General features: G+C 40.3%; 1 protein-coding gene and 1 long non-coding RNA gene across 2 annotated transcripts in view; one reads left to right on the forward strand and one right to left on the reverse strand.

Annotated features, from left to right (window-relative positions):
• Positions 1–321: 321 nt before the first annotated feature.
• LOC148348264 (cadherin-6-like) overlaps positions 322–23892 on the forward strand; it is a 67467-nt gene continuing 43896 nt past the window's right edge. The window contains exon 1 of the mRNA XM_088321890.1: positions 322–497. The gene's annotated coding sequence lies outside the window, so the exon portion shown is untranslated. The remainder of the gene's footprint in view (positions 498–23892) is intronic.
• LOC148348265 (uncharacterized) lies at positions 11032–22196 on the reverse strand. The gene is made up of 2 exons (XR_015847713.1): positions 21728–22196; positions 11032–12115 (listed from the first exon to the last, which is right to left on the reverse strand). It is a non-coding gene; the product is annotated as an uncharacterized LOC148348265 (long non-coding RNA).

The raw sequence follows: 23892 nt of genomic DNA on the forward strand, positions 1-23892 counted from the left end.
TCCATCATTTTTTTCTCATCTATGTATACACACTGTCCCTTTCAAACAAAACTTGCAATACTTGACTTGTTTTAATTGCATTACAAAAATTAAAGAACTTTATCACAGTATTAATTTCTCAGTCCAATCAAACAGAAATTATTCTTCTAGACACACAAGGTCGCCTGTCAACAGCAAATCGCACAAACGTCACTGCAAGTGGTTAGGCGCCCCCTCCATCTCTCCCCCCATCGCTCGCTCGCTCCATTCCTCCCTCTTTTTCTCCCCCTCTTTTGGCCACTAATGGGCGAGCGAGCGGCGTCACCCTCGCCTCCCCTTCTCCCTCCCGCGCCTCCCACATCCCAGCCTGCCGGCTGCGATCCGCTTGCTGAGAGGATGCGCACATTTATTGCGGACGCGCGTCCGACGCACGGGGGCTGCTCTGGTTCCGATAGCTACGGATACTGAAACGCCAACGACGTCAACTGACGCGGTGGACACTGCTGCGTCCTGGCCAGGTGAGCCTTTCTCTTTTTATTGCGCCATTATCATCATCATCATAATAAACCATCTCTCCCTCCTGTTTTTGTATACGGTGCGGATGGAAGCGCATGTTATCTCCATTGAATTTCAACTTTTGGGGGCTTTCTTTCCGCATTTAGCGCTTCTGGTCCATGGGACAAGTTGTCTTAGGCTTGCGTTTGCACGTATCTCCGAAATCTGTCACTCTCATGTGCACGCGTACATTTATGCTTTTAATGACTCGTTATATGCTATTTTTGACTCGCAAACTTGCAAGATTTGCACTGTTAAAAGAGATTCAATTGCGCACTTGAGTGGTGTTAAATGCTTACCTGTCAACTTTTCATTTCCCCCGATTGTGATCATTTCAAATCGTGTACGCTGCATAACATTATTTAATGGGAAAACAAAATTGTTGGACTGATCTTGTTTTGCCCATTTTGGCTCTAATCCGGATCATCTCTGTCACTGGTAGCTGACGACAAGATCATCATGGATTGGTTATATTGTCTTGGTACACTAGCTTAATTTGTTTACACAATATATATTTGATTTTATTCTACAGGTATTAATATGGGTAAATATGGTAAAGCGTTGTGTTTGCGAGGTTAATTTTGCATACTACTGTATTAATTGATAAGAGGAGTAATTGGCTGAGCTTGACAGGTATGTAAAGGTTTTGATGACTGAATCCTTATCTGGAGTGGAAGTTGTCGGTAGTCCACACTGCGTGACTTTCGGCTCCAAGCTGCGTTCAATGCATCCAAGTCGAGGATTTTCTGCAGCGTTAATGAGGACCGGAGCGCACGCCGGACGCGCTTGGTCTTCTCCTGTCGCGTATCTTGCCAAGTGCGCCCGCTTTCATGCGCTTGCACGCACTCGCACATGAAAGCTTGATCAAAGACCAACGCGGAAGGTGTTTAATATTTATAGACGGGCCGTAAAATTGAAAAAAAAGAGAAGAAATCAAATGCAGCCATCGTTTGCAGTAGAGTTGCTGACTTATCCTTAGGCAGGCACTGAAAAAAAAAAAAATATTAAAAAAACAATCATTTGCAGCCACGTGCATGATTTGTAGCAGAGTTGCTCACTTCTTTATCATCCCGATCTTTCAAAGTAAAAGCTGTCATCTGGTGACGTCAGCCAGCGGTGCTCTGGCGGACCGCTGACCCCGACGTGATGATGTTACGTGCGCTCCAGATGGGCCATGTCGGGCACGGTCATCTGAAGCTAATAATGTTGGAGGGGGGGGGGCAAAGCATCACCCGTCCCAGATGTCCTGCAACACCCCTTCGCCTCCCCACCCCCCAATCCCTGACATTTCTAGAGCGAGTGACTCTAATGGACGTTTGATGTCAACATTTTGGAGAGTAAAGAGCTCCTGCGGGTGCCGCACTTGGTTTGCCAGGTTTTGGACTGAATCCATCATAATCAGAAAAAAACAAGCAGACAAAAAGTGGTTGTGGAGAGAAACAGTCAAACGGCGACCCCTGGTTTATGCAGACTTTGGAACTTGAGCGAGGACAGGACTCTTGGCGTTGATCTGTTGGAAGCGTCTATGGAAACTCGGGTGATTGGACAGGGACGCTTCAGAAAGACTTCTGTTTTTGAGTTTAGATCATCAAAGAGGGGAATATTGCGAAGAAAAAAATTGTCAAATTGCAATACCTGGTTTACACAGAACTGGGACTTCAGGGTGGACTGGACTCATGGCTTGGATCAGTTTGGAACATCTGTGGAAAGTCAGGCCATTCGACAGGGAAGCTTGAGAAATACTTCTGTTTTTGAATTTGATTCATCAAAGGGGGGAATATTTTGGATTTACGCATATTTGGAGCTACGACTCGACTAGTGGCAGTGTCTGAAATAACGTCTTCCCAGACGCCTGGGGCGTGCATCTTTTACGTTGGGCGTACAATTAACAAAACGTTACAAACGTTTGCTTTATTCCGATTTTGGAATCTTCATCCGGTTTAGAAATTTCGGTTCATTTGGCAATTTGCATACTTAGCAGCCAATTGGAAGCCTGCATCGAATAATTTCGTGCTCCTGGACTTTCCCGAGTCTTATAAGGTCGTGCATTTGCATATCATTTTGCAAAGTGGACGCACAGAGAACACACAAAAAAAATGGATGAGTAGTTAGAAATCAAGCTAAAACCTCAGCCCCAGAAGAAATATTCAAAAGAAGCTAAAAACATGATGACGCCACAAAACGTAAACGTACATTAAAAGCATCGTGGAAAGAGTTCAAATGACTTATAGCAAACATTCCATGTATGAAGATGAGTAAATACAGGTACATACTGATGGCAAATGGAAAACAGCAATGTCATATTCGTGCAATGAATGTTATGGGTAGATTTATAATAAACTTTTTAAGTTTTGTTCTGTTACATATTCTGATGATCAACCCTTAATACTTTGCAACAATGTTTTTTTTTTTTGCACTTATTCGTCCTATTGTGTTTCAAGATGTGAAAAATGTGGCAGGCAACTTTATGGCTGGGCAGGCAACTTTTCAGTTGTCTGCCCTGGTGGCCGGTAACTCTTTTCATGAGTTTTAGACACTGGTAGTGGCATTGATCAATTGGAAGCATCCATACAAAGTCAGGTCATTGGACAGGGAAGCTTGAGGACGAAATCTTTTTATGAATTTAGGTCATTTAAAGTGGTTAGTATTGTGGAGAAAACAGTCAATTCGGTATTAACTGCTGCAGGAAACATCTGGAAAGGAAGTTACGGTATATAAATGTCCTGAAGAAATTGTTTGACCTATCGAGGTCTTGATACCTTATCGTAATTGTTGTTGACAAAATTGGAATTTCCTGACGACTAAACTGTCATAAGGGGGGGATATTGTGGAGAAACAGGTAATTCTGTATAACATTTACAAGACCATTCTGGAAGGGATACACACAAACTGTTCATTTCCTGACAGTCCTGTAAATAAAAGTCCAGCAATATGGTAAAAAAATAAAAACATCAGTATGCATGGATGGCAGCATTCTAACCTGCCCAAACAAACAAACAAAGCCTCATTAGCTTTCCTTAGACTGGAGTCTGCAATCTGTTTCCGAAGAAGCTGGATGTGGATTTTGTGTTTGTGTGTTAACGTTAGCTAAAGCTCTTAGATGCCGTCAATGGAAAGTTGATGTCCGGAACGTAATGCTGGAGGGTGAGGAGACGTTGATGTCGACCGACTCGCTGTAGCGGCTCCGCTTAAGATTGATTTGGGACTTCTTGGGGAAAGAGAACAAAATCTAAATTGCAGGAGCTGTGAAAATAATCAAAAAAATGTAAACTGAAGAATGAAGCCAGAACAAGTGGCATTTTGTTGCTTTCATGTCAGAAAAAATAATTTTGTCTTTTTTTCTGTTTCTGGACTGTTTACATTCAGCTTTGACACCAAGGGGGAAAAAGCAAAAATTGAAGTTTTTTTAACACGATAGCAAAGGTTATCAAAATACTTCATAAATAAAAATGTATTCGAATGAGTTATATATAATGTGGATTATCTAGTTTTCTTGATTGTCTGAAATTTTAAATATTCTGAAGTTTTGGAATTACGTTATTTTTATTAGTTGTTTTAGTTATTTATTATTTCCATTTAGATTATTATTTTATGTTATTCTTTTTTACGTTGTTATTTTCATTTACCGTATTTTCATTATTTTCAACTAACATTATTGTTTCAATTTGAATATTCCTCATTTTGAATTATTTTCAATTTCCTTATATTTTTTTATATTATTGTAGTTATTGAAAATATTATTATTGTTACTATTGTTTATCGACATTTATATTTATATTTATTATTCTTTTAAATGTTGTTTAATATATTTTTTTCTAGTATTTTAATCTTCCTATTTTTTCTATTACTTTTACTGTCACTTTCATTATTATTTTTATTTTACTTCTTATATTTTTATGATTACTTTTATGATTATTTATGTTAGCATTAGAATCTTGAAAATAACATCTTATAAATAAATAACATCCTCAGATACACCAAAGAGTAGTTTTGCTAGTGTATTTCTGTCTTTAAAGATTACTTTGTTTTCTCCATCCTCTAACATTTGTCTTTGGTACCGTAAATAAAAATAGTGTGATAATTAGTTAGAATAGGATACTTTTTGGTATTTTAATCACCGGTGGTATTGTGGTTAGGACTAGGGATCGATTCCCATTGCATTCAATGTTTTGCGATCGTCGTCAGCGATATCTTTAGGCCGATCAATCATTCCACAAATGTGGTAATATACTACCGTAAAACTTTTTTTAGGTTAAAAAAATCAAAAGCGTTATACACGAATGACCAATATTTATTCATGGTTTTCCTAATCGTTTCCACTAAACATATTAAGTCATAGTCAAGTTATGTTGTATTTTCCTCCCACTGGGAGGTGACAATGACAACTGGTCCAAATCTGGCCCCAGGGCTGCATATTGAGGCCCCCTCCCTCCTACACATGTGCACAATAGCGTGAAGATAAAAGCAAAAAAATGGCTTGCTGCTTGAGAGGGAAATCACTTTGGATTTGTTCTTTTGAGTGTGAGAGAGGCCGCAAAGCACTGCCAATAGTAAAGAGGTGGCTGCCAAATTGGTTGCCCGCCCCCCACCAATCCAGTCATACTCAAACAACTTGGCAGTCTTTTCAGCAGCCAATCAAAATAGTTTTGCTCTATTTCAAATATTTTCCTCTTTTAATCCACAATAATTATTTTTTTAAGTGTATTTTCATTTACTACTATGTTGTTGAATTTTCACCCTTACTTTTAACATAACATCAATTTATATATTCAAGAGTAAAACCTTTGAAAAAAAAGTACATACAAGTTTAACGCTTAAATTCACAATTACGATTTTAGGATTTTTTTTTACTTACCATATAATGGATTTTTTAAAAATCTGTATAGGACAAATTTTAGCCCCAAAAATGCGTCAAAGCCCCAATGTGTAAAATCTGACTATTACATGGCACTGTTTTGCCTGGTGCAAGCGAGGGGCAGTGCCACAGAGCACAGGGTGGCGGCACGATACCGGACAAACTAGGTGGGGATTCCACCGTGATAAGAAAGACAAATTTCTCGGCCAAGGATTTTGTTTTTGTAAATTTTAACATTGGTATGATAGTTTATGTATTTTTGCCTAGCATACAAATCAATGTGTTTTTTTCTACTGGATTAAGTTTGTTGTACCATTGGGAGGCATTAAATATTAATCACTTTCCCTTTAAGGTCCTATTTAGAGGCCTTAAGTGATTACAAAGTTTCATATAATTTATATGATTTAATACAATTATATAAATAATTCATATAATTTACCCCAAATAAGGTATATTCTTAGAGAACATCACAACTCTAGGGAAATATGCAGGAAAACATTTTTTGCCTTGACTTTTTATTTTTTACATCATAAGAATGGACAAAAACTAGAAACAGACCATTTCTGGAAATTGCGTGTGAAGGCAAATAGGCTGAAAATATTCACCTGAACTATTGGAAACGGCTGAAAGATGGAAATGAGTGCTGAAAAAGCACAGAAAAGTAGAGGGAAATGGAAAGAGTATTGAAAAGTACTCAAATCTACTGAAAGAAGTGAAAAATACGGTAAAGTACTGAAAAGGAGAAAAAATTGTGAAACGTATGGAAAAAGTACTGAATGTCCAGAATATCTTCCAGAGTGGGCAGGGGGCAGCCGGTGATCTATTGGGCCGTGTTTATAATGCTCTGTAGGGCTTTCCCATCTGCTGTAAAGCGTCCTGCGTAACTCGCCGTAATGGTGTAAAATAGATTAAAATAGTGAAAAATATTCAAAAGTACTGGTAACTACAAAACAAGTAGGGGAAAAATAGTGAAGCCTATAGAAAAAGAACTGAAAAGTATGAGCAGGTACATACAATGAGTCAAAGAATGTAGAAAAAGAAGTGGATTGATTTGTTTTTAGAAAATTTCAGGCAAACTGGGAAATCCGTACATTGAAAATGAAAGTGAGTACACATGGGGAGAATATATCAGAATAAATCAAGTTCGAACGGAGTGAATGGAATGTCAAATAGGGAAGATACGACTCGCCGAAAAATAATCTGGACAACGATGAATAATGATAAAGAAAGCAATAACAAAAGTGTGAAGATTAAATACTAAAAAGTTAGGAAAAGAACAACATCTTTTGGACTTCTTGAAAATCTGTTGAAGACGTAGGCAGGTTTTTTGGCGAGCGAGTTCCTTAAATGATAGCAGGCGTCCTATCGTGGTGCGTTCCAGGTGAAATGGATTTTTTGACCCTGTGCCGGCGAGCGGGGTGGCGAGAGGGCGGGTTTTCTGGATTGGATTTTGGAATGAAATCCCTGCGTCTGCCGCTAATCATCTAATAGCTGGAATCACCGATCCAGATCACTATCAAAATGTAATCATGGCTGCATGGCTGTGGGCGCGGCGAGCGACAGGAAAGATTCTCTAAATGACTTTCCCGAAGTTGGAACCTTTGCTTTGTATACTTAGCCAAACGGACATAAACAAATTATTGATATTCTCTTTTTAATACAGTTTTAAGGCAATATCAGACTTGAAAGTCAAAGTCAAGTTTAAATCAAAGGCTTTACACAAGGTTCCAAATTGTATTGTTTGAAGTTAGGGTTCTGAATGATGGTTGGTTTGCGGTCTTAAAATAATCAGAGTCCTAAGTGTCTTCTACAGTACTAAGTCAGACTTACAAATTCAGATTTGGAATCAAAGTCTTGATCTAAAAGCATGCATTTAGTTAAGGTCTCAAATTCAGGCTCAGAGACAAGCTTTACAGTATATCAAGTTTGGAGTCAGGGTTCCGATTTAGGGTTACTTTGTGGATTTAAGGTTTGAAGTCAGGATAAGGTTAACATTCTTAAACCCGGGCTTGTTCCATTACAGTTGAAATGAAAGTATTAGGGTGTTTTACGTTTGTAAGTCGCGCTCTCAAGTTTTAGTTAAAAATCCAAGTTTTGATTTTTGTGGCTCTGAAATCAAGCATGAGTGAGGCGTTTAAATACAGGATTTAAGATCGTGTTTACAGTATATAGTGTCTAGTTTGTAGTTATTATGCTGAATTAAAGGTTTGTTTGGCCTTAACGTTTCAGTGTCCCAAGTACGGTTGTTTTGCAGTTCCAAGTCAGCCTTCCAAATTTAGGTTTCAAATAAAGGTTTTTATATGTATGCTCTAAAATGAGTCAAGGTTTCAAATTCAGGCTCCAAGATAAGGTTTACAGTCTACTGTATCTAGTTTGAATTTAGGGTTCCTAACTAGGGTTTCTACAATGGCTTGCAAAACGATTTGGCCCCCTTGAACTTTGTGACCTTTTGCCACATATCATAATAATAATTTGGCACACCCACTTTTTCGTTTATTTGTTAAAAGTTTGAAATATCCAATAAAGTGTGTTCCACTTCATGATTGTGTCCCGCTTATTGTTGATGCTTCACAAGAAATAACAGTTTTATATCTTGATGTTAGGACGTTTAAAATGTGGCAAAAGGTCACAAAGTTCAAGGGGGCCAAATAGTTTCGCAAGCCACTGTATGTGGATTCGAGGTTTCAAGTCAGGATAAGGTCAACATTCTCAAATCCAGGGTAAGGCTATTAAGGTTCAAATGAGAGTATTACATGTAGTTTACAGTATTAGGTCAGGCTCCCAAATTTCCATTTAACATCAAGGTTTTAATTTTTGTTACTCTTAAATTAGGCATGGGTTTAAGTTTTAAATACAAGCTTTGAGACAATATTAACAGCCGTTATGATGTTGAACATTAAAGGTTTTAAAACGTATGCTCGAAATGAGAATTTTAGGTTATAAAGTATATATAGTAAGAAGTTATGAATAGTTATGTTTCTGAATCAAATGTTTTTTGGGGGTTAACATTTGAGAGTCCCAAGTATGGTTTACAGATGGCCTTCCCAATCTGGGTTTGAAATCAAGATTTTGATAACTGCTCTCAAAAATGAGTGAGGGTTTCAAATTCAGGCTCTGAAACGAGGTTTAAAGTGCCGTAAATTCCAGACTATAGAGCGTACCTGATTATAAGCCGCACCCACCACATTTTAAGAGGAAAACCGATTTTGTACTTACACAAGCCGCATCTGTATATAAGCTGAATGCGCCCACATTAAAAAAATGCAACACAAACACAAAATTAACCGAAGCCCGACTAAGTCCCGCGATTGAAATTGAAGGTCCTTCATATAAGTACACATTCCAAAAATCACAGCCGGACGGAACGGAAAATGATATCGGTACTTAAGGTTTGATGCAGACCTGCAAAGTCCGGGTCCCAAAGGGAAGGGTGGGAAGAATATATATCCACTATTATCCGCTGCGTCCACAAACACTCACCTTTACCAGTCCCCACTTTTCCGTCAGCCCGCGTTTTTTTTCGCCCCTTCTTTTTTATTCGCCTGTGCAAAACATATTAAAATAAGTGTCTGAAATAAATACATTACAAAAATATACAGTTGCAAATACATATTATTATGGTTACACATATTTACAAAGAAAGACGGTACACCAAGAGTTTTCAAAGCTTTAATAATAATAATAATAATATAAAGTGCTTCGTTTCTTTTCACTTTTAATATAGGTGTAAGAAGTGTTTTAGCCCTTTTTTTTACACAATCATGTTAGCGTAATCTTTCGTATGGAAGATTACGATAACACGAACGTACGATTAGCCTGGGTTAGCTTTATGTTTACGTTAACCATTTAAGGTAAACATTCAGGGTGTTGGAACGGAGCCCAACATTCAGGGTATTGGAACGGAGCCCCCTTTCCAATGAACCGCTCACCACTTGTTGTGGAGACCCGGGTGCTAAATGACTTGTAAACGACCTGATTTTTTTATTTTTACACGTTCATGTTAGTGTAATCTTTCGTACGGAAGATTACGATAACGCTAACGGACGATTAGCCTGGGTTAGCTTTATGTTTACGTCAAACATTCAAGGTAAACATTCAGGGTGTTGGAACTGATTAAAACGATTTACATTATTTTTAATGGGAAAAATAATTTCGGTGATCGATCAAATCGGTTTTCGAACAGGGTTCTGGAACGGATTATGGTCGAGAACCGAGGTTCCACTGTATGCACAAGTCAAGAAGTTGCAGTCTTCCTCGGCGCATATATTCCACCGGTCTAAATCATACCTTTTGTACTCGAGCGCCGCTGGCGGCCGTTAGAAAAATTACATAAATTGGCCGCATCATTGAATAAGCCACAGGGTTGAACGTTTGGGAAAAAAGTAACGGTTTATAAACCGGAATTTACGGTAGATATAGTTTGCAGTTACAGTTGGTTTGTGGATTAATGATAATAATAATAGGATAAAGTCAACATTCTGAAATCCATGTTCAGGATTCAAAGTTTCCAATGAGATTCCTAAGTGTTTTTTTACAGATATAAGATCGGCTTTTGCCACCTTTGACAGCAATCTCACAGCCCTGTTCCCTTGTTGAGCCATCAAGCTGTAAACTTGCGACTTGAAATCATTAACACCCGCTATGGATTTGCACCCCAAAATGAGACGTGAAGTCCGATGCAAACCTTTGGGAGGTGATAATGGCAAGCAGACTGCCAGTTTCTGGAGTTTTTCCAGTGGGGGTGGGGCTCCATGACAGCACATGGCCCATTTTTCCCGTCCTGGAAAGCATAATTGGAGGCCCCTTGAGACCCTAAATGTCAATTTGTGAGGTACGGCGGTCCCGGCGCCTGCAAGGGTGACCCCACCCTTAAAAAATATCCGACAACCCCCCTACCCACACCAACTTTGCGGTGGACATTTTTCGCCGACCGCACCAACACGCGCCAACGGCTGCTGGCTATTATTAGCGCACACGCGCGACAGGTATTTTGTTGGCCTTCCATCTTATTTCTCCAGCGCACTAATAGAGGCGAGGGAGCCTATGACGACAATGCCGTTTGGCTTATTTCTCTCGGGAGGGGATTGTTGGAAAAATTGGAGCTTTCCTGTTCGTTTACAGCAGGAAAAAAAAAGATAAGAAGAAAGTCACAAAGGCTTTTTGTGCACACAATGGAATCCAGATATCATTCATGGAATAGACAGGAGGGCATTATCCGCAGCAGGGGAGGTGACTGGCCCGAGGGGTGGGAACGTGCACACCATGACAGCCCCCCACCACCAACGCTGTGCTTCCCTCAGGACGAGCAGGAAAGTATTTTTTTCCCTGTTATTTTGAAAAGCCGCAGTCTTGCCGTCATCATCGACGACCTTCACAAAAAGCATCATGACTGCTAACCGGCGGGCAGGCCTGACTAATCGAATTGAATGGCCTTCAAAAACAATTTTTTTAAGGAATTTCGAGCAAAAATGTGTAGGCAGTGTCATCTCAGACCTAAGTGATGGATTCACAGTGCTGTCTGTGTTTCATTTTAAAACTGGCAGCCCAAGCGAGGGGCTTTGTGGCATGAACAGTGACGCGACAAAAGAGGACGTAAACATTTTGTTTTCATTATGGAAATGCTTTCCCACGCTCATACGATTGCTGATTCATCGACTTTCAAGATGATTTATTCGATATTGTCCTCCCGGGAAAATGGGATCCATGTGCAGCAACCCGATGAGTATGATTTCGATGCAGCAGAAATTTGAAAAAATAAATACTCAACGTGGACCTGGTCCAGTTCCAAGAATCGAGTTTGAAGAAAAACCAATAACATGGGCAATGAAAACCAGTGGCAGATTCAAACTCAGTCTTGGAAGGACTTGCCTCAGATTGCAAAAGGCTTCAACACTGGCAAAGAATGGAACATCTTGGAAAACAGATGGAACCTGTAGTAAGTACCAAGAACGAAACCACCTGGTCCTGGTTTACTTCCAATTTTCCAGTTTGATGGAAAACCAATAACAGAGGCAACGAAAAACTAGCACCAGAGACTCACCCTATGTGCTGGCTTGGTCTTAAGAAGACTCGCCTCTATTCTACAAGGCTTCAACGCTCCTTAGCAAAGGATGGAACATCTTAGGAAGATCGATTAAATGCGCTGATAAATAAACTATCTTGACCTGTTCCAGTTACCTGGTACCAGTTTGATGGAGAACCAAAAGCAAAGCCACTGAAGCTCCTAACCCCTAAATTTGACCCATAAACCCAACCCCTAACATTTAAGACGTTGTGAATCATCAGGAAGACCTTATAACACCCCCCTTGCACTCCAGGTAAAATCTTCAAACGTTTTGGTTGGAGCTAGTGGGACTACAGTAGATCAGGACGGTGATTGGATTACGGAGTCGATTGGATTAAACTTGGATTAGAGCCGGACTGAAGTGATGGTGCCATCAAGTCCCAGGGGGACGATCCAGAGCTTAAAAACCGGAAGGCAGAGCTACGTTTGGCAGTTGTGGGCATGATAGTCGCATCACAGATCCGTTCTCAAGATAAAATGGCTCAAGCCCAAGCCAGGTTGGCAGCAAGGACGGGGAAGTGAGGCGAATTTGTTCCGGGTTGAAGAGCCCCATCGGGTTTGAGCAGCCGCGAGCTAGTTTGATGCGAAGAAGGCAAACTTCGGTTGTTGTTTGCCAGAGGAGAATCCCTCAGTGTGCTCCCGCAATGCCGCCGCCGGACTTCCTTTGAAATGTAAAAATGTCATTAAACATTCCATTTGTGTTGATTGGAATTACAATCTCATTTGCATCTCGACTTTTGACGGTTGGTAATGAATGCTCAGGGCTTTAAAGGCCCCGGACAAGACGGATGGCGTTTTCCGTGCCTTGCATAGCTTGGATATGGCCAATCTGTCCTACAAACGACTCCAAAACATCGAACTGTACTTCATCAAGCGACAACCACGCTTAACCCTTCTAGGTTTTTGGATGTAGGCGACAACAAGAAAAGCTTATCCCCCCCTTTCCACTTTCTAGCGGCGGCCATGATGTCACCTAACACCACGCGACATCCAGACGTGATGCTCCTACGAGACTCGGCTCACTCGAAGGCTAATTTGATTGAGCAGCCCTTTAACTCAATCCGGCGGTTTGGGGGCCTCTAAGTGGCTTTTAAGAGAGTCTGAAGAGGGGCTGGAGGACTTGGATGGGGGGCTCAGTGAGATTAGGTGACATTGCAGGGGTTGAAGGCTGAGCTAACAGCAGCAACTTGGTGCTTCATAAAATTTAAAAAGAAGCTAAGGTCAAGTGGAGTACAGCAGGGACGTCCTAAAACGTTTTTTTTTTTCCCCGGAAAAAAAAAAGCTCAGATAGAACCGCTTTCTTTTTGACAGTGACGTAAGGGGAAGGGACTAAAGATCAGAGCCAATCCAAAGATCATAAACGGGTAACTGATGAAGGTGGTTCCTGTGTCAACGGCCACTTGGTCAGTTCAATAGGAACTGAGCTCTTGACACCACATAGGAACAAGACCTACTTGGATGTTGTGATCCTCCAACACCTGGTCCTTGGACACCCACTTTCCCTCTGTGGCATCAAACCATACTGGCTTTGCTCCGTCAGAAAGACGCGGTTTAAATTTTTTGACGCAACTTTGATTTCTTGAAGGTCTGTTTACAGTTGTAGTGTGATAATCGGTAACTGAATAGATGTTTTTGAACAATGTTTTCTCTTTTTACATATATCAGAGATTTTGCTAAAAATGAAAAAAAAATATGATAAAGATGTACTAGTAACTTGATAAATCTTAATGAATATTTGTTGGGTTTTATATTGTGTGATCCTTGTTTAAAATTGAAAAAAAATATACTACAAAAAATACTATATTTACGATACTATAAGATGCACGGGATTATACGGGCATTAAATTAAAACTACTGTAAGAGCTAGGGTGCAAAAAATCATGTTTCAAATGACATACACCAACATGACAAAATCTGGTTTCACCACCAAACTATATTCATTCATTAATAAGTCATTAAAGGAGCGTTAAGGAATTTGGAATGTTTCTACTTTCTGCTGCCATCTTATATCAGTATCAGAAATTTTTTTCCCCCCATTTTATTAACACTCCACTTATTGAAACATGAAGATTTTGTTTGTTTGTACATGATTCAATTGTTTGTTTGTACATGATTCAAATTGAATCTTTTCTTCCGGCGCCGTCACGAATGGCAGCCACTCCAGCAGCTCCCGTGTTATTTTCGATTGTTCTCGATTGTTCTCAGCTCAGGGATGCTGCTGGAAATGTGAATTTCCCTTTCGGGGATGAACAAAGTATCTATCTATCTATCTATCATCTCCATGCTTATGTCATCATTGCAGCTCAATGATGCGCATGCAAGTATAGGCATTTTTTAGACACGCGCAAATAAACTATTTCGGGGGTTACGACTCTACTTGAAGCAGGCCTTTTCTTACTTTCACCATTTTCATACTACATACGCAAAAAAAAAAAAGAAAATTAGAAAAGAAACTTGTGGGAACAAGCATGACGTCCCTCACCAGCACTCCGCCCAGCCCTCATTCCTCAAACCCAATGTGTTTCAACCTGAACAGCTCTGCTAAAAGTAAGATAAAAGCAGATAGGTGTTTTGGAAAATAAAGCATGGCTCTATAAACTCAGTTGGGCACTATTAACACATACCTGATTGAGAAAATATTCAACTTTCTAAGGAAACCTCAAACAACGCATCCTACCTTTAACATATGTAGAAGCATTTCATTGTAATTACGCATTTCTTTTTGTATTTACTGTATTTTCTGGTCTATGAAGCGCACCTTCGAATATCTGGCGATATATTGTTTATTTCATGTGAGGCTTAGTCTAGAAAATACTGTAAATCCGACAAACGTACAGAAACTAGCCCTTTGGTCCGATTTCGGTCTAGCAGGAGTCGCCAACGTCAGTTCGCGGAAGTGGTCGTTACGCTCTGACCGCCGGATCGAATGATTTGTCCTTATCGTGCGGCGAGCACATGGCGGCCTGGTTTCTATTTCCCATTTCACACCTGGAACGCGACGAGATTAGCCGACGTTCTTTTCGCCCACGATCGGCGCTGGAAAAAAAAAAACGGAATTATCTTCGGCGAGGCTATATACCGCCTATGCGCCCCGCCCTTGTCCCGCTTTTCTGCTGTTATTTGAGATAAACGATCGATAGTGCATTAATGCGTTCCCCCCCCGGCGAGACGGCCAATGTCACCGGCGCGCTTTGAGCGGCTAATCTTGCTCGGAGAGCGGAAAAATGATATGCGGCAATTTAGGCAATCTGTCCGTCACGTGGAGGTCGACTACAGTTTCACTTTGCTCGTCCTGAAAAGGTGACCACTTTTGGAGGGGGATGCAGGGCTTTGCATAGGCCGGACGCATGCGCTATTGATTTACTGCGACCCGGGGACGTTTTCTACACGATTCCGAGCCAGACCTTTAAAAGCATTGCCCTGCTCTTGATTTGATGAGTGCTCCCCTCGCGGAATGCTGATGATTTCGCCCTACAGAAACACCCCTAACCTCCTCCTCCTCCAAAATGAATAGTTGAGGGCAGCAAAGGTGGTCGAGCTCCGCTGAGGTCGTACTTCCTGCCCAAGCGGCACATCTGCATTTTTGAAAATGGAGCCCGGGGACAGGGGGTGGTGGTCATCTGGATGGTGGAGGAGTTATTGAGTTTGAAAGGTATTCCCAAACAGATTTTTATTTTCATTAGGCATAGTATATGTGGTGTTCCTCTCTACAATTATGCAAATATGTTGCAAATATTCTAAGCGGCGGGGTACTCAGATACTAAGTCTCAAAAGTTGACCTATCAGGCTTGATTGCGGTAGAGCAGAAACAACACTTTCAAAATGGCAAATCCCATTAACACAATAGTAAGCAGCTCCGAAACAGACAGCAATTGAAGTGAACAGCGATTGCATACTGCTTATTTCTGCTTGGATGTAGGCGATTGTGACTTTTTGTTTGTTTCTTGCCACAAGTGTTGCGGTTGGCATTATTTTGTTGGGCTATCTCCCCATCAGCGTCAGGGCTGCCAAGGGATTTCCTGTTTTGTTTGCTCCCACTTGGCACTCATAGTACTCCCACCGTGTGTTGTTTGGCCGGCTAGCCTGGCGTTAGTGCCAGTTTTGCCTTGTCCCTCAGATTATTCCCGGCCATCTTTGCCCTGGTGACATAGCTACTTTTCATAGTTGGTTTACGGTTAGCCTGGCTGCTTAACATGTGTTTTTTGGATCGGGCAACCTCGCGTTTTTCCGCAGAGCTTTTTATTGACTAGTCCAGGTTAGCCTCTGTTAGGTCTCCGCATGTTATTTTGCCAGTTTGGACATTTTTTGGCTGCTCATCTTTTGTTGTACAATTACAGCATCCACCTGTGACAAAACGCCTCGACATTTCCACAAATAACTACTTAAACTTTGTTTAAAACGCTTTTAACTTCTTCAACTAAATAACACAACCAATGTGGTAACTGGTTTTCTAGGGTGTCAGTGTTCCTCTGATGACGTCACAGCTCATAATGACAAAGATAATACATTCTGTATTCAAGATACATTATCTTGGAAAACAATCTGAATATACCGATGAAATATATAAAGATCATTTGCAAAAAACATGGATTATTTCTCCACATTTTGCATGTTTAAGAATTTGGGAATTACTTTTAAGAGCTTTTGCTAAGGAACCTCTGGGAAAAAAAACAAAAACAAAAGCGCTTTCATGAAAAGGCCTGACTCATGCCACATGCCAATCAAACTATCCCATTGACTCCCCTTTTGATAAAATACGCCCCCTAGCCTCGCCCACTCTGAAAACTGCAACCAACCACTACATGAAAGACATACCATTTACAATTGACTGCAAAATTTTTACCCCACTGGCAGAAAATGTTTCTCATTCAAAGTGTAATTATCCAAGTTTTAATTTTTTTTAACATTTTTTTGTGGTAAATAAAAAGTAAATTTAAACTAAAACATTTTATTGAGTAGATGGTAGAATTTGATTATTTTAGTAATTTTTTTTCTAGCTAAATTTGAAAAATATAATACTAATAAAAATGTTTTCTTACAACATATTTAAATTAAAATAATATGTATATATATATATATATATATATATATATATATATATATATATATATATATATAAAAAACATATTTATTCAATATATAGATTTTTTTTTTCCTTTCTTTTAAAGTTGTCTCTCTTAATTTAGGGAAAACGTAAATTGTCATGGGGCAGCACGGCGGGGCAGTGGTTAGCGCTTGTGCGGCACAGTTCATGTCATGGGAACCTGTCGTGGGTTCAAATCCAGCTCCAGACTTCCTGTGTGGAGTTTGTATGTTCTCCCCGTGCTTGCGTGGGTTTCCTCCGGGCACTCCGGTTTCCTCCCGCGTTCCAAAAACATGCATTTCAGGTGAATTGGCCGGTCCAAATTGTCCCTAGGTGTGAATGAGCGAATGAGTCGTCTGTCCCTGTGTGCCCTGCGATTGGCTGGCAACCAGTTCAGGGTGTCCCCTGCCCACTGCCTGGAGATGGGCCCCAGCACACAACCCCCCCCAACCCCCGCGCGAGAGATGAGATGAGATAAATTATCAAGAATTGCATATAGCATATTCTTTTGTTAACTTTAATATTTTCTGCCTAATCAAAACATACGCATACAATCAATCGAGCAGCTTATAGATTACATAATGTTGTTTTTTCTAAATATCCAAAATGTGATAACTAAAATAAGCGACATTTTCTGCCAGTGGGGTAAGGTTTCATTTTTTTTGCAGTCAATGAAGCCAGCCAAGAGAGCAATAGGTGGTCTTCCTTTTCTGCGACGGCAACAAAGAAGTGCTTGTCATCTTCTCGCCGCCATTGCTGGCTCATTTTTCACTGGAAATTTGAGGGCAAATTCCGACCTCCGGACCACCAAAGTCTTGATGTTCCCACGGCCACTTTTACTTTGCTTCCGTTCGGGGAATCGCTCAACTTTGTCTGACTTGTCGGTCTTCCGTTCTGAATCTGCAAACTGAAAATCAAAATGTTGTAATGGAGCATTTCCTGGCCGGTGGCGGGTAACAAATAAGCTCCCCCGCACCTGTATGCCCCCACCTCTGCACACTTTAAAAGAAATTTGCTCCAATTTAAAAAGCGTAAAAAGGCAGCGCGTGAGGTCGTTAATAACGACGAAAAAAGGGGGCGCTCCTTGCTGTCAGCGTGTTGTTTTATGGCTGTGGCGACGGAAAAGTCGTTCCTCTCCACCGAACCAACAGGAAACTATTTTTCTTTTACGGTCGCTGTATTTCAGCCGGCCTTTTGTTTTAGCGTTATGTATTATTTAGCAATGAGCGTGTCACAATAGCGCTTTCTGGCCGGCGACCCTCTGCTAACGTTAGCGCTCACCCCCATGAATAAGTTAGCTCTCTCTCTTCTGGTTACCGTGGCGACCGACGTGTGAACAGAAGTCTACTGTGAGCGGGGGTCACCGCCCCCCCCCAAGCATCTTCCCAAGCGCAGCGTGAGGTCATTTTATCGGAAACGGCAACAAATCGTCTTTAAAGGTAATCTCAAATTCTTAAACATGAAAAAACGTTAGGAAATAGTACATGTTTTTTGCAGAAAATCAATACGTTTCTTCAGTATATTCCAAGACAGCCTCTCATGTCCTTGTACGTCCTGGGCTGTGACGTCACCAGGGTAAAACCAGCACGCTTGCAAGCCAGTCATTTTATTGTTTTACGTGTTAGTCAAATAGGTTACGAGTGTTTTTGGCCAAGTTTTGGTAGTTTTGTGAAGAATCCATCGGCATTGTGTCGTACGTGGATGCAGCAAAGGTAAGACTCACCATGTTAGTCTTTTTCACTTGGCTAAAGACGTAAACGTAGCAAAAAAAGAAAAAAAAAATCGTAAAGTACATACGAGTGAACAAAGGCCCTTCAAAGTGGTCGTGGCATATGGAGTTGCCATTCAATATGAAACATACGATACTAGACAAGGTTAATGGGATATTTGCAGTGCAATATCTGTATTTTAAAACAGTAGATATATTCAATTCGGCAGTCTTCGTGTTCTCAACGGTGTGGTCTTGACTGCCAAGCGAACTGCGCTTCATAATAAAAAATTGCAAAATTAATTGGCTGAAAAAGGAATAGAAACTGGTAATTACATAGAACAAAAAACTCAGAAGAAGTGTCTTAAACAAAATATACCAATCTGTGTCCAGGAAACAATCACTGCTCTCCTCTTCTTTGCAAAAGTCAAGTTCGACTTGGTCCTTGTATCAACCAATGTTTGCAATTGATACAGCTGTATATCTAATCCTCTATCAGAATAACTGTTTATTTCTAAAGGTTTGTATGTAAAAACCAACCATCAAATCAAAGAGTCAGAAAAATGTCACTACAATCGCTGTATTTTGTAGCTGGCTTCACATATTTAGTTAATGTGATTCACCATTTTGAAAGTGTGTTCCTTTAATGACATCACAGCTTTAGAGGAAACAAGACAGGTGGGCGAACTTTGAGACTTAATTTCTCAAGCCCCTTGGCACGTAGAACCTTTTGAAACTACACATTCTGTGCTTGATTGAAAAATTAGGTTTGTTTAGGAAAACCTTCAAGAGACGCGAACTTGGCAGAACTGACTTTTTCTACATGGCAACAATTTGCTTATCGATTGGCGTCAAGCGAGCCCTTCAGACCACAAAAGGCCACAACAGGGGGAGCAAGAAGTACCAGGCTCCCACTCACACTTTTCGAGCTGGTGGCAAACTGAAGAGGATAAAGGTGCCCAAGAACTCCATTGATGTAAGCTTGTGCTTATTCAGCGGCAGCGCTTTACAAACGAACAATAAGCTTCTTGGTGATGAAGTGCGGCCACCCCCCCAAAAAGCCTCCAACGTTCTCCAAAACTGAATCGGTTTTGTTTAGGCGATTTTGTAAAAAGGTTCCCATCTCCTAATGCTGAACTGAAATAAGTGGATTCATGGGGTGAAATAACTCAGTTGTTCTCTTCTGTATTATTATGTGTACAAGTAGTGAATCGCTCAGAACTTTTGTAGCTTTTTCAACAAGGCAGGACAACAAAATGACATCTCTCAACAAGAGACTTTTAGTCAAATGGTTTTTAAGACAAGTCTTTTTAAAAAAAATTCTATAGAACAATTTTTATATGATGTAAAAAAAAACCACGTATTAAATACCCCCTTACATCTTTAGCACACGCACACATTTGTTGAGGCGCTTATAACAAACTCGTATTTGATTTCGTTAATATAATCTTATTTATCTTATTACTAGATTTATTTTTGATTCATTATTATGTGTATGCATTGTTTGTGGTAATGAAGATGTTTTTGTTGCTATTGAATGTTCACTGGTATGCTTCAGGCGTACAGGAGCGGAATAACTAGTTTCATTTCATATCGGGTACATTTGCTCGTTGTATGAGCAATTCGCGCTAAGAGCATGATCCCGGAAGGAATTCAACATGTAAGAAGAGGTAACACTGTACAGACGCTGGCCCACTTACGAACGAGATACGTTCCGGACGATCGTTCGTAAGTTGAATTTTTGCAGAAGTTGCTTGAGTGCTATATTTTTTATGTTTAAGGTTTGTATAAGCATGTTTAAGGCTTATATAGGTAAACTGTATTATTTTGTACTAAAAAATACAAATTTAAGAAAATGATATCCTCTATGAAGATAAATAAAGTTGAGTTTAACTTACTTTTGGAAGATGAGCTTGAAGAGTTAGGCAACTTCCTCCTCCGTGGTAGAAAGTGGCCAAAAATTAGCGATCCAACCATTTTCTCAACCGCATCAAGCTTTCTTATTCCACTTTCATTCCAAAATAAACGGCTCGCCTCTTTTTTATAGTTTACACCAACAACATTGAATGGATGCACAAAATATTAAACGATAAAAATGTCAAGGTTCTTAACGCGCTAATGTAATGTATAGTATGTTAAACACGAACTAGGAAGAGGAAGCCGTATTTCTTCTTTGGGGTGGATGCTGGGTGAGCTCTCACAGTGTTACAAACCGGTAGCGGCGGAAAGAAGCACTACAGTACTGTCCTGTACTCAGAAAAAGGTGCACATAATACAAATTCTAACTTACAGGAATGTCCGGATATTTTTCTACATCCCCAAAAAAATGATCATATCTACCGGGTTTTTTGTAACTCGAATGTTCGTAAGTAGGGGAGCGTCTGTACTTGATGCAGATACTGTGCATTTGGACTTAAGTGAAGCCAGCGTGAACGCAAAACGAATGGCGATCAAGCGCATGGGGTCGAGTGGGGCAGGCCTCGGCGGGTCCAAAAGTGGGCCACAAAGCCGACTGAAAGTGAGGAAAGGAGGCCATATTGGTTAGGGGGTTCTCCTGGACTTGGCCCACATTAGTTGATTGATGACACTTGTTTGTTATGCGGCGGCAAAGGAGGGAGCAAGAGAAAAAGAGAGTAAGACGGAGAAGAAAAAAAATCGAGAGAGAAAAAAATATGAGAAATATGAAGATACAGAAAAAGAAAGAGAAAAGACGAGAGTCACCGAGTGTAACATGGGGTAAAATGGAAATACGTAAAGAAAGACAGAAAGACAGAGAGAAAGACAGAGAGAGAGACAGAGAGAGAGACAGAGAGAGAGACAGAGACACAGAGACAGAGAGAGAGGCAGACAGAACAGACAACAGGAGAAAAAAAAAAGAGGGAAAGAAAACAAAAAGTGAAAAACGTTGAGAGCGAAACAGAGTGAAAAATAGAGAACTATGAAGGGAGACAAAAATAAATATAGAGAAAATTCCGAACAAAATATGGCGTGAGAATAAGAGAAGTACAGTACTAGAGAGAAAAATTGAATTATGGAGAGAAAGAAAAGAAAATGAGACATTATTCTTGAAAAATATTTTTCTGCATTGCTTATCTTATTGCCAGTTGCATGGGAGAGGGAGCCATTTTTTATTTTTTTTTAATTAAAACTGTAAATTAAAAAAATATACAAATAAAACGACCCTCCCTGTAGATTGAAACGCAGGGGTTGGGGACATTTTTCGTTAGGGGATAGTATTTAAAATTCACAAACTTTTCTGGGAGGGGGGGATTCATGTTAAATGTCACAATTGTCGAAGACAGGGATAAGAAATAATGACAGCTAGCATGCTAGCTAACAAGGCTTATGGCGGAGGGAAAATTAGAAACCTCGCTTAAGCAATTTCAAGCCATTTACTTCTTTCATTTTCTGTCTCCCAACACACAATTAGGCGGTCGCCGCCAGACAAAAGCCGGAGAAAATAAATAAATAAATTAAGCTTACCCTCCTCATGTAAACAGAGGCTCTTAACTGCCGCGACATGATGAAGCTGCCATGTTGGATTTCACGGCTCGCCGGTGATGGCCAGGACGATGACGTAGTTGCTCGCGAATCGACGGGACGACGAAGAAAAACAAACTAATTGACAGAAATTATTTTTCTGTTGGCTCCAAACAAGAATATTAACACGGGAAAAAAAATAGAACAAAGATAAAATAGAATAAGCGACATTCGTGGGTCGACGTTCGCGGATTATCGGTCACGTTGCCAGAATCTTTTCGAGTTGCTTCGATGATATCATTGATCGCGAATCAGCGGGAATTGCGACAATATGGGGTGGGGGTAATTGACAAACATGTTTTTCTGTTGGCTTTGAAAAAGAATATTGTTCCAACCCTAAAAGACAAAAAAATAAACAAAACCGTAGTGTCCTCTGTTGTCATATCGACGCTGGCTTCATTGTTCGTTTACATAGCGGATGCATTCAGGTACCGTTAGTCACATGGCTGTTGTTATTTATCTAGTTACTGCAGTGACATAATTGGTGTAAAATCGCCAACAATGTGAAGAAACTAATGGACAAATATGCATTCGCAATGATCGCAGCAAGGCTTTAGGGCTAGGACCTTAGCTTGGCCTTTTGGCTGAGAGTAAGTGTCCCGGCTCCTAGGCTTTGGAGCGTATTATGAACTGACCGATAACGGATAATGGATAATGAATAACGAAGATAGAACAATAACCCTTAAAAAACCCTTTCTGCCAACTTTTAAGAATCAAGTGGGAAAAAAAACCCTATAACATCGGTCACATGGTCAACGATGGAGTTTTGTGGTTCGTATTGGTGCCATTTGGCTACCATTGTGTGTACACTACCAAGTGACACCAGCCTCAACGCAGAAGGAACCGAAAAAAAATAACCAAAAACTACAATACTGTCCATTATTTGTCCAACACAGCTATTGAGTTCCTTTTGGTGCAGTTGATGCATTTGCATCAATGGCAGACATTTTGTGGCCCTGCATCAAAAGAACCTAAACAATACGCTAAAAACTATGACATCGTCGGTCACATTGCCAAACATGGAGCCTTGTAGTTCCTTATGGCGCTGACGAGGTGACATGCGGCCCCAAAAAGAAATTTCCTAACGTAAATTCCGGACGACACTCACATGCCCAAATTTAAGGAAGAAACTCAACTTTGAGTCTGCACAAGTCACACTGAATATAAAGATGCCAGATTAAACCGCCATAAAATAAACTAATTCACATCCATTTCTTCCAATTCCTTAAAAAAAACGGAAAATGTCTAGTGCAGAAAAGTAACACACTGTGCCACAATTAATACATGTGTTTGTGGACTATTTTTGCAGCTTTCAATACTTAATAATAGTAATAATATTTTGCATTGACATATACGCAGTAGTGTGACATAAATATTCTCAGAACAAAACAAAATGTTATGTACTGACTAAAATTCAGAAGCCTGTACAATCACAATAGACACATGCTGAGCCATGTGACTGATCCTAAGCTCTTCCATCGGTTGCGCACATGACAAAGTTATAGAAGAGAACAAGTTTTGCCACCACTACATAAAAAAATCATCAAAAATCAGTAGCAACTTGTGGTCTGGGATTTACGGGAAAAAGTCACCCGGCCAGACATTAACACTTGTAGTTGCTTAGGAGCAAACGCACCACGGTAGCCATTTTGTGTCCACCACGGGGCCACACTTGCCCTGGCGCCTCCCTAATCATCTTTGACATTTTTACGAGTTTTTTTCTTTTATTATCGAGTAGCGATCGTGACGACTTTCCTTGTGACTTGTCAGGAGAATGATTGGAGTGGTTGACAAGATGGCCGTCGGGCTTTGACAAATGTGGTCAAGGGGCAAGTGCTAACAAGCAGACTTGTTTCCATTCAATCAATTGAACATATTTCTTCCAGAAGGACTGCTATATGTTGAAGAGACAGTGTATTATTAAGCACATCTTGGTAGTAAAGAAAGTATTGATTAAAGGCACAGTGTGTAATATTTGACCACTAGATGTGTTGTGCAACAAGTGCTAAAAAACACAAGAAAGAATACTAACTGCAGAGACTCAAAGTGATCAACACACGCAATTGGTTTCCCACACTTTTTCGCCTAGCATTTGGCAATGAAAGAAA

This window comes from Urocampus carinirostris, chromosome 18 (assembly GCF_059441175.1).
Source record: "Urocampus carinirostris isolate Australia breed hairy pipefish chromosome 18, RoL_Ucar_1.0, whole genome shotgun sequence".
Classification (NCBI taxonomy): Eukaryota; Metazoa; Chordata; class Actinopteri; order Syngnathiformes; family Syngnathidae; genus Urocampus; species Urocampus carinirostris.